This window comes from Myzus persicae, unplaced genomic scaffold, assembly GCF_001856785.1.
Source record: "Myzus persicae strain clone G006 unplaced genomic scaffold, MPER_G0061.0, whole genome shotgun sequence".
NCBI classification, from domain to species: Eukaryota; Metazoa; Arthropoda; class Insecta; order Hemiptera; family Aphididae; genus Myzus; species Myzus persicae.
The window spans coordinates 326,942-343,877 of NW_019101471.1; the positions used below are offsets into that span (position 1 = coordinate 326,942).

Here is a 16,936-nt window from a genome sequence, read left to right on the forward strand (position 1 = left end):
ATAGGTAATCTAATATTATTATAGATGGATATCGTGGCCGCGGAATGTGTGCGCGTTGCATTACTTCGTATTTTCTTGACCATATCGATAATACATAATATAATATATTATGTAGGGGGCAGTATAATGGGTATTTTATGTTGTTTCGGGAATAAAAAAAATGTAAATTTTTTAGACGAAAATCAAATTCAGACCTTTCACGATTGCTATAATGACGCGTTACTCGCGTCGGTTTATAATATAAAAATCAACGTCGAACGTAAGCGTTATTTTTGTTTCAAATTGCAGATATACATACAAGTATATAATAACCAAATACCGTAATATATACATGCACCGAACAAACAATTATTGAAATCTACTTTGAGAAAACTAGACATTTTGTTCGTCTGATGATGAGAAATTTGACATTTGATTTGTCATCCATCAACGGTAGATTTCAGTTGAAATCACGTCAAAACGAGTACCTATAAATGTACTTAACCTATACTCAGCCCGCCGGCAAACCTACAGAACTACACTGCAGTCGTCTGTTGACACATACTCATAACAGTGAGTACTTAGTACATCACACATAATATATCTTATCATCGTATATGCGGTTTAAAAAAATCTTATAGGCGAGCACGCGTGGTCTTGCAGTCGGTCTTGAACCCTTTCTAATTTGAGTGTATGCAATATTATATTATATTAACTGTATGTCTCTTCTCAGTTCTCGACAACAAATGTACTCATTACGCCCGCGTGTATTTTAATCCATGGGGGTCAAGGAATCTCCGTCTCTTTGCGGTCGGAATGCACGTTACCGCGGTTAGTAGGTCCTCTGCATCGGCCAATGTTGGTATATGTAATACGTATGTATATTTAACATTATAAATGTGTGTGTGTGTGTGTGTGTGTGTGTGTGTGTGTGTGTGTGTGTGTGTGTGTGTGTGTTTGTGTGTGTTATGGTTGAATTCAATGGCTTGAAATCTGTCTTTTTTTTTAAGTGGTTCGGCTTTCGGCACCAACAATGAACCCGAGAGCACTCGACAGTTGGAGGACGGCACGCCCGATGCAAGTGGTCATATACAACAGTGGTTCACCTGCAGCAGGAGGATATAGACTTTCGCCCAAAATATGTTAGCGATAAAATCGAAACAATAGGAATAGTGCGATGATGAAAAAAACTGAAAGACACTTCAATAATTATATACATAACTATGTGTGTGTGTGTGTGTGTGTGTGTGTGTACCACTAACCTGCATTACGAGCCTATCACATTTTATGTTTGATAATAATTATTGTACACGTAAGTATATCGCACGTATAGTATTTATTATAATATAATTATATTATTAAACATTTATATTATATTATAGTGTACTCTGTTCGAATTTCGATTCATGTTATACGTCTTAGACGTTCCCAGGGTAAGTCTTTACCTGTATTTAAAGTCTCGAAATTGTTATGCCCGAAAATATTAATCTTTCAACGTTCGTTATTTTACGAACGTACCTACCCAAATTTTAAGCGTTTTAATCGTGGGACTATTTTAGTTCAGTTTTAACGGTAATAATAACACGCCAACCACTAGACAAAACGAATCATATGCTCACGGCGTATCTATGTAATATTATATACTGTGTAGTGCAGTATAATGTGGGCTGGTCGATTTGCAAAACGCGTAACGGTGCAGCACCGCAGCGATATACCTGTACAGCCCTGGCACGCAGCTGTAACGTCTGTGTACACTTGACGTGAGAAACTTTGTCTCCTTTTTCGTAATATATAATATTTTTTTTGCGTCCGTCTTGCGCGTATTTTTTCGCACGCGAAAAAATGTCCACCTCACAGCGTATACCTATGGCGCATTATTTCTACATAATACAATATGGAATATTTCGAATCGTATACGAGACAAACATCTGCACGTATGATAATGCGCAGCGCTTTTGTGTGCGTCTTACGATTTATGTGTTTTGTTAATTTCGTTTTCCCTCCTTTATACGGAAAAACAATATGGGTACGACATTTTGGATGCGTCATGCTAAAATATAAATGGACGTCCGTCGCGTGCGGTGTGCTCAATATATCGACGGATCATCGTCTCGGCGGCGTTCTCTGCAGCGTCTTCGACCGTGCCTGTACAACATGCGAGTTTAAGATGAGCCTACGATGAGCTGCGCGCACACACACACACACACACACACACACGCAAGCGGGAGAAATCCCATTCGAAAATCCAAAACACAATTTCGAAAGACTCGGCCGAGCCGTTTTTTATTGGCTTTCTACGACGTGCGTACCTATGTATTATAATGTATACCTACACGGTCGTATATTTTAACGTCCGTTTACATACGCTGCACATCACCGTCTGCAGCGACGGCAACAGCTGTAAACACAACGCTCTCGTCAGCGAATCGACAATAATATGGTCGTTGACGTTTGCAATATTGCACTTGACGTGTACCTATATAGATACGCGCGCGCCGACGACCTACGTAGGTACATTTAAAGTGTATATATGATGTGCGCATGTATAGGTAAATGTGTGTGTGTGTGTGTGACGAAACGGACCGGGTGAAAAATGTAAAATAAAATCGTCTATCGCATGCAATAATAATAATAATAATAATAATAATAATTATGTACATAAAATACTATACATATTGTAACGTAACCATCGTAACGGGGCGCCGTTGGTCGAAGTGACGAGCAACCCACAACTCGTGTACGGCAAGTATATTTACGATATTTTTTTTATGTATATGTGTTGAGCTGCACACGTTAGGCGTGTTGAGGTCAGGTTTGTCATTCGGACGTTATTCGTATACGATCCCGAGTATAGGACGAACACTTGGTTTTTCTCCGTGATATATTTAATACTATTGATTCCGCGGTCCTCGCGGACATCGTGTCTTATATATTGATGTCTATCGCCTGTACCTATGGATTATAGATTACACGTTGGCAACATTTACGGCTATTCATTATGGTACACCGAACCACATAAGTATATACCTATACTCTGACTCTCCTATATATTATATGGTCAGTATGGGCATTGTTCCAACGGGTAGTGTAGAGACCAAATTCGGCAGTGTAATGTGGAATACCAAGAGCTCACTTTACGCGTGCAATTGACTAAACGAATAGTTAGAATAAAATAATCATATATTATTTTCGATCCCATCATTCCTATACATAAATATATGTACACACTATACATTGTAATACAAGTTATAAAATGTATTTGTTGATTTTAAAGATGACCTCCACTATAGGTACCACCCCCCCTACCAGAGTAAACCTTAGAATAGGGAGTCTGTAGTATATAGCATGATATGTGTGTATCCCGCATATTCCTATAGTTCACTCTATACGCTTTACAACTTAACAGTTCGAAACTAAGTGTGTCGATATGAGTGTAAATTATTTAAATTTTAAACCACTTTGCTTTAACCAGACGAAAAGTTATGGATATTAAATTGTATGTTTAATGCATAGTTTTTTTTTTCGGGTTTTATATAACAATGATCTATCATCTATGTACTCTTTATTTTAATCATTTCATCTCTAAGAATATCCAACAAATAGTTTTTGATTTTAGATAAGAGTTACGCGGAGTAGAACAGTGACATTTTTAGTATAATATGGGATTTTTACAAAAATATTCTGCTTCATGAAGTTGACCTACATTTTATTTTACGAGCAGTCACGTGTCAGTCCAATTCACATTCATCCAAAGGTCAGAAGAAATAATCAGCCATGACGTATAACTAAGAATTGTACTATTTTCTAAACGACGAGAACAAATTTTAAAACCACACGTATGGTGAACCTTGGCCCGATCGAACGGTCTACTGTATAATCGAATGGTTTTAAAAGTCTGTTCCGTTCGATCACTCGTTACAAAAGTTTTGAACAACATTGGTACTTATAAACACACTATACGTGCACACGAACAGATATTATACACGAGCACAATAATATGTATCGGGCCGCAAGCGCTAATCGAAATAATATTACACGGCCAGAGGGTATATAATATACACCCAGGTACCTATACCTAATGTTATAGTACCTTTTATATAGTATATTATACGTATAATTGTCGTTCGTACGCATATAAATTTTAGAACGCTTGCTGCCGCTTGGGTAAGGAAAATAGGTACTATATGTAGTTATTATTATTGTAACATAATGTTATAATAACACAATATATCATATTATACGCTGCTCGTTCCGTATACACAGAGACGACCGCAAATCGATAAATCGCATATACATATATAAATATACGCGCGCGCGCGCGTGTGTGTGTGTGTGTGTGTGTGTGTGTGTGTGTGTGTGTGAGCCGACAGCCGCACGCTGTGGTTTATGTTTAGGTAAGTGCTCTCGCGTCGTGATTTGGTCATCGCGGACATCGATACGAACATTCGCCCACCGCGATCATTGGATTTTCCGATCTATATAGTAGTGTAGTGTATATATGGCACAATCGGTTTCAATAGAGACGTTAAATCACCTGCAGGTACGTCATTTGGGGGCTAGAGCCCCATTCAATTTCTATCTATATAATTGGCGTATTTAATAGAGGTGTCAATCGATAAGCTTGCCTATAGTTTACATGCATTCCTGTGTTTCGCTTAATCATAATATTATGTATAGATCGGTATAATAGTTGTGTTTAATTTTCGAGAAAAAAAATGCTTTGATAAAAATAAGAAAATTTTAACAATCATTGGCCTGGGGAGAGGATTGCGGAAGGTCTGCAGCCCCTAATCCTCCTAAAAAAACCGAAATCATGAGTCCAGCGTTCGTCGATCATCGTCTGTTTACACCACGGGTCTCTGCATCATATAGTACAGTAATAATAATTATCGAAACGCCGCCGTCGATATAAAAAATAATTTTATATTAGAAACCATTCGCTGTCGTTTTGCCCTCCGTTTACGTTATTATAATAATTTGTGGTGGGAGCATACACGCACGCATTGGTATACAGATGTACCTATCTATATTTATGCGTTTATATAATAATATATTATATTATGGTGGCGGGCAGCGCATTATAATTATTGCTTCGAATACGATCCAAACGATCGTTGGTCGATTATACACACACACACACGAGAATTTTCTTAAACGACGTGTCGGATAATATAATTTACACCGATAAATGCCGATATTTAACGCGTTTAAATTGCGGTCCGTGTGAAATTTCGCGTGATAGAACTAAGCTGCGGCGAGCATTCGGTGAACGCGGAAACCGTGTGGCCACACGAATATTTTATTGGCCGATCCCAACCACGGTACTAGTATACGGTACAAGTAGTATACATGAACGGTTTTCCCCTGACGAAACTTGAGGGTTCTAGGAATCTAGGATAAAATATAATATGTTATGATGTCACGCAAAAACTCGAATGTGGTTGAGACGTCAGAAACCGTCGGCCAAACGATATTTTCGGCCGATAAATACAGATAAGTATATATAATAATATGCATCACTCTACACGGTTCACGCACATGCGTTACACGTGTCACGTCCGCGCGTCTTAGACGTCGAAATAAAGTTGTTAAAAAAATAAAATCTCACGCCAAAATTAATAGTGTTTATAGGTAGTAGAATTTTTTAATAAGGCGATTGGATTTGGTCCCCGTGTAATATTATAACGGCCGAGGAAATCGACGCACTACTGTAACTATGCGGAAGACTAAAACGCACGAGAGGTTTTCGATTTTAATAATATTTAAAAAGCACGACTCAAAACTTTTAGAATACCTACGGACCTTTTTATCCGATATAGGCACGCGTACATTTCTGCAGTCGCTTGTTTTTTTAAATAGCTCGAGGGCCTTTGCATTTCTCGTCATTATAAACAATTGGCGAACTTCTTCATACTACTATACCTAACTGCGCCCTATCACAACAGCCGCATCTGATCGAATTGAATACATCATTATAAAATATTATTATAGGTATAATGTACAAAAAACAAAACAAAACAAAAAAAACACGAAAATTCGACGACCACGACACTATACTCGGAACTATACTCGGCGAGATGTGCCTTCGAAACGGCGTACCTATTGTACCCGGGCGCGAGGAAATGGTTTTGAAATATTGACAGAGCTCACTGACACGGACCATATGCACGTATAACATGCGGTTGTGAGACTTTGACCGAGCTTGTGCAGCCGATCGTTGGGACGCATTAATGGTAAACGATACCGCGGACGATATACCGCGGTTGTTAATTATATCACGCGGCGTCGTTATACTGTCATCGGGAAACTCGAACAATATATACCGACCGATATAGTGAGGTTACAGAGTAACGGGTGGGCACGTAATATAATTATTATTGTGTGGTGCGCGTTGAGAGAGTGTGCAGCGTTAGTCGCCTCGGACGAATCAAAGCGCGCAATGGCGCATGTACATGCAATAGATACACAATGGAATAACGATTCTTTCGGTATATGACTTTCTTCCTGTACATAATGTGTGCGCTGTATGCGTTCAATACATTTCCCAGAGATTATTCCGTACCTATATAAGTGTGTTTATAATATGAATGCTCACAGTTCGCGGCCCATATAGATACGAAACGGTAGTCATTATCAATGGACGAGAGTCGAAGCAAACAAACTCTCGACTAATGGACTTTTATAATCATGATCATTATATATATTATAATAATAATATTATGTGCGTTTTATATAGAGCACACAAAGCGCGTGTTTCATGACTCATGAATATCGTGGCATAACCAATTGATTTCAAAACACTTTTCCGATACGATATCATCGTCGAAATATGTTCAGTGTTTACCTAGTACCGGCGAGCTCTTTTTTGAAACGTAACGGTTAATATATTTTGTATTACCACGAGCTCAACCCAGGTGTTGTGTATTTTTCGTTTATAAACACGTAAAGCGTTACCATCAGGCGATCCATTCGAGTCGATGACTACGCTCATTATTTTGAAAAGTTTTAACTTTTTGAAAATATTTTTTTTATGTTACCTATGTAATTTCATAACATTTCTGAAAAAAAAAATATATATCTTACTATTTTTTTTATCATTTTTTGAGTTTTTACCTTTTTGAATAACACCATATATTTTTTATTTCATATACTGAAGTAGAGTATCATTTGGTTACATATCAAATTTAAAAAATAAATATTTAAAAAAAATTTGAAACTTTTTGAAGTGATCAATGTCCACGTTTAAATGAAATAAATCGCCAATGAAGATCTCTGCTCCTTCTTAGACTAATAACATTTAACTACTTTGTAAATTTGTGTATTTTATTTTTGGTATTATTATTATATATTTTGTTTAACAATGTGCCTATATGTTTCCTATTTTGTATTCAAACCTCAAACGTATTACCAAATTGTATTCAAAGGGCACCATGCTCGGTTAATTATATTAATTAATAAATGAACCACCCTGTATATTATGAAAAGTCAGTGACACGGCCAGGGTATTTATTATAGAAACGAAGCGAAGCGTTTATTTTAAACTTTTAACATATAAAGTACGATATTATGCACCAAACATTACGGTACTTCGTGCCTACTATAATACTCGGTATATAGCATATAAATTAAAGTACATAAAAATAAAATGGAACGTGGGCATCCACCAACCCACGCCCGCATCGGATTTTGTTTTCTTCAAAGTTCCGAGCCCATTTAGACCTTATGACGTCGCTCCACTGCGAACAACCACACGGCGAATAAACGATTATTGTCGAGAAACTTTTTCGATCGTTTATTATTTCCATAAAGACCACGGACGTATATATACATCATGCCTACATGTATTCACTCCATGTACATCCGTTAGATCGAACATTTTATCATCTGAGGGTGAAATCATGTCTATATAATCGCATTAGTGCCGCGATCAACAAAATTAAATTAAAGATATTGTATTATCATAAATCGCTGTTGTGAGTGACGCTCTACAATGCGTTTTACCGGGCGATTTCTAATCGAACGATGCGTGTCATAAGCTAACCATTTTTTTTTTTTTTTTTGTGTGTGTATACATGCGTTTAATTTACATTTTACTTACAAATAACAATATATATGCCTGTGGTCTAAAGAATTGGCGAGATCAAATAGGTTAGATTTAGGAATTGGGTGCGGCATTTACCATGATTTAGGTTTGTATCCAGTTAGAAATGCGAGTGTTTATGCGTACCTATAGAAAATGAAAATACCTAATACCTGTACGCTTATATACAATTTCATCGTTTCACTGAATGTTAAAACTTAAAATGTATATTATACATACTATATATTATAAGTGATAAATAATTATATTTTATGCTTATTCCAAAAAAAAATTTATTTCGTTTTGTCGAAATGAAAAATATGAAATTGTCTGTAACAATTAACAAACAGCCATCATGGCCGACATTGACAAGGATTTGATTTAAGACAAAGTAATTATAACTTCCTCTTAATAATAGGAAATTCCTCATCAATAAATACCTAGGTATATATAATTATATTAATTATTCTCGGAGTTCAAGTCAGCATCTAAGTACTAATTCTAAAATAATGACGTTTTTAAAAATTGTTTTATAGAAAATAAACGAGTACTTCACGGGAGTTGAGAACCGTTCGAACAATCATGACTTTCTATATATAACATTCATTCGTTATGAATAATTTCTATTAGCGTTTACATCAGTCCACGCGTTTTAACTTTGTTAAAACAATTTCGTTTTTGTTTTAACTTTGGCCGTTTTGTTATTATACTGTTTTCACAAAAATAATAATTACAACTTCTTATCATTGTGTATTTAAAATGTGTTGTGTAATATTATTGTTTTGTTTTTAATTGTTTTAAGGTGTGAAAAAAGTCCATAGCTTTTTATTTTTGTTTCATTTTGTTATAATTAATATACATTTGTAGTCAAAGAATTACGCAACTATTTTCTATGCGTATACCTTCGTAGTAGGTATCACGTACCTATATGTATATATCTTAAAGTTCTCAACGATTATCATAATTTATATTTGTTTTGATTGTTTTCACTTCGGTATATTTGAAATGTACACTACACGAGAGCTTATTTACTCACTTCAGTTTATAATATTTATATTATGGAATAGTGTATCCTCTGCAGTTGAAACTGATGTTACTGAAGAAAAAACAAATCAATCTCCGTAGTCGTCTATTATTGTAATTTATAGTAGGTGTATGGGCACGCACTATTATAATAGCAGACTATATACCACAATATGATGTTATACATCGCGTTCGTTAATTTTCGTGTGATTAATTGAACATATTAATTTTGGTCGCTTAAAATTGCGAATGCACATAATATATCGCATCGCACAGGTGTCTGAATTGAATCACATATATAGCCGAGTGTGCGCATTATTTTGGCGTCCGTCTGTACGTGCGACGGCGGAGGTATGTAAATCGAAAAGATAATCGTTTGGAGCGTGTGCGCTAAGACAACCGTTAATCCGTCTAGATTTTCGGAGTCATTAAAATCTTCACATGTATCGGTAAATTCACATAATAGCCCGCTGTAAACAAAGCGGCGTGTACGGTTAATATAATTATTATTATAAATCTCTCCGACGACGTGTGCACCTATATACGGTGTCAAAATAACCGATAGAAAGCGAAAGGTCCAACACCGCCGGGCCCACGGGCTACCATGCATCGATAAACTATAACCATATAGTGCCCGCGGTTCAGCTCATGCTGCAGATGTGTTAAAACGCACAAAACCCGTTTTTTCCGTTAGATCAAGAAATTTCAAAAACTTTTGAACTGCAGTCGATCCCGCTATATTATTTACCATATAAATGTACAGTGCGCACCGGACATAATATATGTATATGTGCGATTGCCGGGACATACCTAAGAGTGAAATTTTTATTTTAACTTTTTATCATATTTTATTGAATATGAATTTCGACAACAATTTCAAACAGCGATTAACCACGGACATATAATATATTCTAATGCAGCATTCAAAAACAAAGATAAAAATATATCTAACACTTTATTTTCTGGTCTATTTTGGTACGAAACTTTACTTATGATATTTGGGGTGCGTGTGTGTGTGTCAATATGTATTCTAATCCCCCATCATCGGCTCCCTCTATATTGCAGTCTCTAAAACGAATAGAGAATAGAGTTTTGACGTTGTTGACTTTTTTTTATACATATCTTAGATTGGAAACTTGAAATCACAAAGAGACATTTAAACCAATATATCCATCTCGGATAATTAACAGCAAAAATGAAAAAATATTGATTTTATAAAATCAATTTTGTGCAGAAGAAGCTTACATATTAAAGAGATTTAAGTAAAAATCGTCGTTATGTTACTATACATGTTAACTCAGAATACACAAAGTGTGGCCAAAAGAAAACAATACGTGGCTCAGAAAACCAAATTTTCAAAATATTTATTAAATTAATTTGAACATTATGTACACTTGTACCGAGTTCAAACTACATAAATAATAATGTAAAAAGTCAGTATGATAGGAGCCTAAGTAAAATAATGTGTTCTTATAAACTATTTAAAAAAAAAATTTCAAATGCTTTTTTCAGACTTTCAGTTTTTTACGATTAGATGACTGAATAGCTTCAGTGTCCGAACCGAAGTATACACATACAAGTATAATATAATAAAGTAATAGCCATATTGCGACTCGTCGGCGGGATAGTCGTAGGTATATTTATTTACCGTTTCGCGAGTCGTGGAAATCTGCAGTGTATACTTGATATATTATACACAAGTCGTATAATTAATGTGGGTGCGATATGCACACACACGTGTAAAATATAAATATATATTATAAAGGTACAGCTCTGCGGCGGCGGTTTGGTACCTACGTGACGGACGGCCGAACCGAAGCGAAACAGATACCTACCCGAAATGCCTTTGGGCGCCGCGGCAGCAACGCTCGCCTCCGGGGGCGCGATCTACACGCACTTTCTTTTTCAAGTTCACGATTACCGGGTGAAAGAGAGAGTGGTTTTTTTTTTTTTTTTGGGTAGTAATACCGGCTATACCTATATGTATACAAACAGACAGCGTCCGATCGACCACTGCGGTGAATGAGTAATTTTTTTTTTTAGTTTCATCTCCATACGCCGTCTCGGTCGTCGCATCATTATCATTATTACCATCATTATCCTGACATTGGCGGCCTCCCAGCGATGTAGTAGTAGTAGTAGTAGTAGTAGTAGTAGTAGTAGTAGTACAGTGTATACATCTGCAGGTGTAAAGAGGAGAGGAAAAATGCATAAACGGATAACGACGGACGATGGCGCAATAACAAGCACGCCTCCCGCGAGGAGAGCACACACGCCTGCTGCCGTTATACATAATAATATATATAAATCGATTACACTGTCGATTGTTATTCTCACTCGACCGCTCGTTAAATGATTATTTAAGACTTTTACTGTTGCACACCAAATACTATCGAAACGTATAGCACAAATATAGCCACCGATCACAGTTTAATCGCTGCAGAAAAAATCGATCGAGTCTTCTGCACGCCGTGGACACAATGCGCTCGCTTGTATATTATTGTACTTATTAATTTTCAAAAATACCAACTGCTGCCAAAAGTATAAGTGCGATCTTGAAAGTTTAACTTTTGGTTGCCTATACGGCTATATAACCATATATATATACATTAACAATAATTCAATTATAAGCAGTGTAAGACTAATGACTAATGAGTATAATGACTATAGTAGGTATAACTGGAATACTGGATCCAAAATATTATGGATCCTCGTTGGCAATCCGAGCATCATCCTAGCAAGTGGTTGATTCATAACATAGTTAGTGCTGCACACAGCAGATATGGGGAAAAGAGAGCTCACACGAGAGTAAAAGGATGGAATCGAGACAGTTTATAAGTGAGGGGAGTCTGCAATATCACATTTTAACAGCTCGCGAAGAAATCTTACATATAGCTTCAACCTCTCTGCAAGCCCGAGAGAACAAGCCAAAGGACTTGAGTGGTGAAGCGTATTTGTGAAGCAAATGATCAATCTTAAGGGACAAAAGCAACATAACTTATAGGTTTTATCATCGCTGCACACGCTCTATATATCGTACATTCATAGACCTTATACGTATTATATGGTCTATGATTAAATTCAGTGAAATTTTCACCGGAACTCAATGCCCCCCCCCCCACACACACACACCTGTTCGCAACTCGAGCTGTCTAGATTTTACTTTTATTCCATTTGAACTCTTGTCCGCGTATATCACATGTATTATGCAAACACGTTTCCGTTGTAATATTATTATACTCATAGCTGCATTTATATGTTATTATTATTATTATATGCGTCTATATATCGATAATCTTATGGTAAGTATACAATACAATAATATTATTATATGGTGCTATTCCGTGGAAAAATATTATAAGTTGTGTTATTAATGATCCAAAAAGTTTCTCTCGGACGTGGCGATGTTATCGTGATATAATATCATAGCGTACCTAACAAAAACTTCTCGTGACTATATATCGCGCGTATTATCCATGTGCATATCTATATAAGAGCAATATACATATTGTGCTGTACTAGCCGTGAATAACAGTGAAAATTGTGTGCACGTACGATGTACAGGGAGCTTGTGGAAGAGTCGGAGGGACGAGAGGTGTTTTCGAGACGGAGACTTCCGCGCATGTGTGTATTTTTATTGAAAAATACGTTTTGTTGGTTTCCGATAAGTACACAAAGGGCGTGTCATTACAAAAAGGTATATACTTATCAAACGAGTAAAAAATATTACGTTGTGTACTTGTGTGTGGGTCAACCATTAAATGCACTGCAGAGTGTAGAAGAGACAGTATATATTATAGCTATAGGTATATTATGTGGAATTTCGAATGTATAATTTTTTGCGTAAGAATCATTAACACAAATTTATTTTATTTTATCTTGTAACTTTTTCCACGGTTTTAAAATAACTCTATACCTTTAATATTTAAAGTCTTAAAAATGATTTTTTCTACCTACAGATTAAGTCTAATTACTTCCTAATTTAAATTCGAAGGGAGAGCAAGTTTTTACCGAGAATTTCTATTTTATTTTTTTATGATTATACATCATAATGTTTTCGTCAGGAAGACTGGGTATTAATATAATTAATAATGTACATGGGATACATGCAACTGGGTAAACATTTAAGTTATTAATTCTGAAGTCGGTATAATAATTAAATATATCTTTACATTTATTATTCCATTAAATAAATTAGTACCGTACATTGGTACTTTATCTTAATCAACCAATCCGATGTGAGTGCTATAAATTAATAATATTTTAAATTTAATATCATCTATTTCAGAATCTGATAGAAAGTGGCATTACAAACTGAAAAAAAAACCAACACCCTCAATCACAGGTTTATAATCAGTAACGACCGTCTAATTAATTTTCAAATCATATTATTTAAGTCGTGTTTTTTTTTTTAGTAAATTTCGGCAAAATCATGTTCAATATAATATCATATAGGTATACAACGCTATCGCCCACCTATATTTGTGATTAGATATTTTTGGTAAATATAAAATATTATTCGGATACTCTCACTCTTGGGTTCGTAGAAAATTCTGGTATTTTAAGAAAATCAAACGTGATTTGTTTTGATAACAAATATAAGAAAAAAGTTATCGTGCCAGTTACACGATTTTATAATTTTATTATCGTTCTCAAAATCTATTTCTTTTATTTCGAGATGAATATAATGCATTATAGCGAACGCCAATAAACCCTTTCAATAAGATTTTATAAATCATTTTCTTTTTTTACGGATAATAAACATATAATATTATTATAGCGGTGTGCTGCATGGTAGGTAGGTAGATACAATAAAAATTACAGTATAACGACAATGGTTGTACCGATAGGATTAAAAAAAAAAAAGGAAAAAAATCCAATTCCGACTACAACAAATATATTACAATAATGATAGTAATATTATATTATAATATACCGAAAAAACAGCAAAGCCCATCTAACAAATAGTAATATTATAACGCGAACATAATACCGAACACGCGTATTGTATCGTACTGCAGCGTATTATAATAATTTATAAATAAGCGCCCGTGAGGTAATTTTGTCGGTTTTTTTCGCAGCCTCCGTAGTATGGTACGTATACGGTAAAAAATTGCCTGTATACAAAAATTATATATGTGTACATTATCTGCCCTCTTACATATATAGGTACGTAGTCTAATATTTCGGCGACGGAGCCTAGTGGAAACAATCCAATTTATTTTCGATAGTGCTGCCGTGACACGTACACAATATGTCATTAGTGGGTTATTAAAAAAAAAAATTCGGCTATAAAAAATATTTATCTCAAATTTGTTTCGTCCCGGTACCGATTTTTTGGGGTGTATTATTATAATTGCGTGCTAACCTAAAGTTGAATAGAACATAATATTACCCTCAATATTGAGTAATTACTAAACATCGAACAAATTATTCATATTTTGCACTTGATAAAAACAGAAAATAATATTAGATTTAAAAAAAATAAGTTGATAGTTTTTTTTTTAATGTAATAAATCACTTTTTACTTTTCCAATGTCAATATAACGACGTTTTCGACATCGATATTGTTCAAAACATTTTTCCCCGCAGCTATCATAATCAGGAATGCCTCTATAATTATTGTTTTGTGCGAACTGCCCGCTGCCCGCTACCAGACGCCAGCTGGGACCCACCTCGGAAAAAAGCTCCGATATCCCATCGTTGGCGTAGTCTGTCACTGGCGATCGTACCCGGGATGACAATATTATTCGTATAAGTACGAATCGAGTGAATAAACCGAGCCGATGGGGCAAAGCGCGTGCGCGAGATGACTAGAAAAAAAAATGTCGAAATCGATCATCCATAATGATGGTGGACCCAGCTATGAATATATCCTTTTTCGCGTGATTTGTACTTTGCTTTGAAAAATTATGATAATTACGACAAATAACTATTATGATGAACGGCGCTATTATATTCTGCTGCGGTCGGCATCGGTATTTTTAAACGAGTCCGTTTTTCCCATAAAAGGGTGCCCTTCAATCATATATTGTTATCATTGTACAACTGCGTTCTAATTTTTTTTTTTGTCCGCTCCTATTCTACTCGATTGTTCGTAAACGGGTGCACAAGTCCTTCAAGTCGTACGCCAATTTCGTGCGCGTTCTATTGTTTAATTTATGGTTTCTTGCATACGCTTAGTGATGGTCCAAACAATGTTATCGTCAAACATATACCTATGTATAGGTGCCTACACGAGATATATGCAGCTCTCTATTTACCACGGCCCGAATGATATATATATACAATATTGGTATGGACACAGAACAAGAGTATTTCTCCTCGACATCGGACACGAACAAATACGAATTTCAACATTTCGTTGGTAGGTACCTATAACTAATATTTTTTTATTATATTTGGTCGGAAACATAATAAACGCGAAACTCGAACAACGCACCGATAATAATAATGTAATGTTCGTTGTCAATCAATATTCTGTATTTTTTCATACACATATTATATATAATATATATTTCAAAGGTGGGAAACGTCATTTTGTTGTGTTCTTATCTCATCATTATTTAATGCAGCAGCGGTAGCTAGGTAGCATAGGATATAAAGGAAACCTCCTAATAGTAGTTTAATCATGGTTATTAATCATCTCCTAAATTAAAATAGAGAATGTATTTAATAATAACTATTGGTATAATTCAGTTTCATATAACTATATACGTATTATTTTTGTTCAAACCTCATCTACACGGCCACATGAGTTTTAAATTTCAATTACTGCAACTCTTTATTATTATACCAGCTGCGTGCTTTCAAATTATACATATTTTAAAGTATCTGTTTTGAAATCAGTAGTTACATTATATTATTATTTATCATTAATTAATTATTACATATTATTATAATATTGGGAATAAAATATTTTGATTTATTGTTTTATAATCGATTAATTGTATTGTATACAATTAATTTTTTTTTAATGAAAATGCTCGGCATTGTACCTAATATATGGCTGTATATTATAGGCGAGTATGGTTTAAGATATTTTCTACAATTATTACAATGAGTATTATATAACTGACTATATAAATATATAGGTACATCGAACGTACAATGTAATAATATAGAGTAAGTGACCAATGCTTTTACACTTTCGTAAATAGTATACACTCAACACGCCTACGAACAAACAATGAAAAACCCCTAGCTCCGGATAACGCGGAACTCTTAATAATGGACATTCTTTTTGAGTTGGTCGATGTTCGCCATAATATCCCGGAGGTTTCACTACCTATTCTAAAATATACATATACATAATATTATGAGCACGAAATCGTAATAGAAATATTCGTGACCACTTTTTACCTCAGTGGATATATATATATAATATATACAATATACGCCTACACTGTGACTAGTTTATTTGTGTGTATACCATTAAAGTAAATCTAGTTTCAACAATGCGGTGTCATTTTATAATAATGTCCGAGTTTTTTCTCTTTTTTAATTTTGTCTTATATCCAACGGTTTTAAGGTTTTTTTGCCCCGTCGACACTGTCGGACGGCCAAACGGTATTTTCTAGATTCCCACTAATTAAATATATGCATAGTAATACCGGTATCATAGTTCTCCTCAACAATATATTATATTATTTTAAGATGATGTCAACTCACTGTTTATTGCTTTTTTCTCTCAGGCCCACGAGCCGCAGCACAGCTCATTTCCGTTCGACGAAGTCAACTATGTGTTATCAGCTTTAGTATTATATAGAACGAATTGACCCATTATCAATCTTAAAGTTAAGAAAATTATCTTTGTTTGTACGACGTAGGCATAGGCGGAAATGGGGGGGGGGG

At 35.1% G+C, this 16,936-nt stretch overlaps 1 protein-coding gene across 2 annotated transcripts in view; it reads right to left on the bottom strand.

Moving 5' to 3' along the window:
• The window catches only part of LOC111029242, a 96,887-nt gene that overhangs the window by 39,136 nt on the left and 40,815 nt on the right, over positions 1-16,936 (bottom strand). The window lies entirely within an intron of this gene.